We start from the raw sequence: 1,264 nt of genomic DNA, 5'->3' as shown, positions 1-1,264 counted from the left end.
AGCAGCAAGAAGCCCAAGCAAGGGAAATGATTCACGGCATGAGCTAGACATCTCTGCGTTTTTATCCAGGCCTCCATGCACCACTCATACGACCTCGGCCCTGCTCTCCACAGAACGAGGGGAACGTTTCAAGGGTACAGGCATGGTGCCAGATGTTGTGTGAGTGAGTAATGAATGCGTCTTGGACTGAAGTCAGGGTTGCAGGCCTGTTACCTCTTTTATGTATGTGCCTGTGGATGAGGGCGGGGGCAATATGGAAAGATTGCTCACCATATTGTTTACGTGGATCATGGGGAATCCAATACATTACATCGATAAATAGCCCGATATGCTTATGAATTCAATGCATCGTTGTAAACAGTCCCACTGAAGGTAAGGACGTTGAAGTATATGGAAAAGATGCTATCACTAAATCTGTTGAATCCTATTTTGATACACTCCTCATCGTAACTAATGTTGACTATAAAACTGAGTAACACAAAGTCGATATCTTCATTTTATGACAAAGCAACACCATTCAAAGGCAATAAAAGATCCTACTGAATTATAGTCTATGCAACACCAATAGACCCTAGAAAACAAATGATTGCGTCTTTGATGTACCGGTGGGGGGCGGAGGGGGTTGATCACCAGGTGAGCACCTAGGAGAACCAAATGTGTGTGTATGTGTGTGTGTCTGTGTGTGCGTATGTGTGTGTGTATGTGCGTGTGTCTGTGTGAGAGCGGGAGAGGAGAGAGAGGGCGGGCGGGAATAAATGAGGAAGATAGGAGGTGTGTGACAGAGAGGGTAAAGGAAAGAGAAGGAGCTAATATGTAGGGAAATTGGCCGCGTGTGGGGAGGAAGCAGGACAGTCAAATGAAAAACAGAGATAAAAGGAATATTAGGAGGCTGGTGCAGAGAGGGCAAGAGAGAGACAGTCGGAGAGGGAGGGAGGGAGGGAGGGAGCTAATTGTAGATTCAGAGGAAAGAGAAGCGAGAAAGATTATAGAGGGTTTTGTACAAACTGTGTACGTGTGTTTGTGTGTGTGTGCGTGCGCAAGTGTTTGGGTGTTTGCTTCCACATTACCTGCAAACATTCTTCCACACGTCTGTGTATGTGCGTCTTTGTGTGTGTGTGTGTGTGTGTGTGTGTGTGTGTGTGTGTGTGTGTGTGTGTGTGTGTGTGTGTGTGTGTGTGTGTGTGTGTTTGTGTGTGTGTGTGTGTGTGTGTGTCTAGAGCATGCAGGTGATCTAGGAGGGGGCCGTTGTCTTCATGTGTGCGTG

The sequence above is a fragment of the Pollachius pollachius genome, assembly GCF_949987615.1.
Source record: "Pollachius pollachius genome assembly, chromosome: 7".
Taxonomy (NCBI): domain Eukaryota; kingdom Metazoa; phylum Chordata; class Actinopteri; order Gadiformes; family Gadidae; genus Pollachius; species Pollachius pollachius.
The sequence above is the reverse complement of the archived record's forward strand: the minus strand, read 5'-3'. Positions refer to the sequence as shown.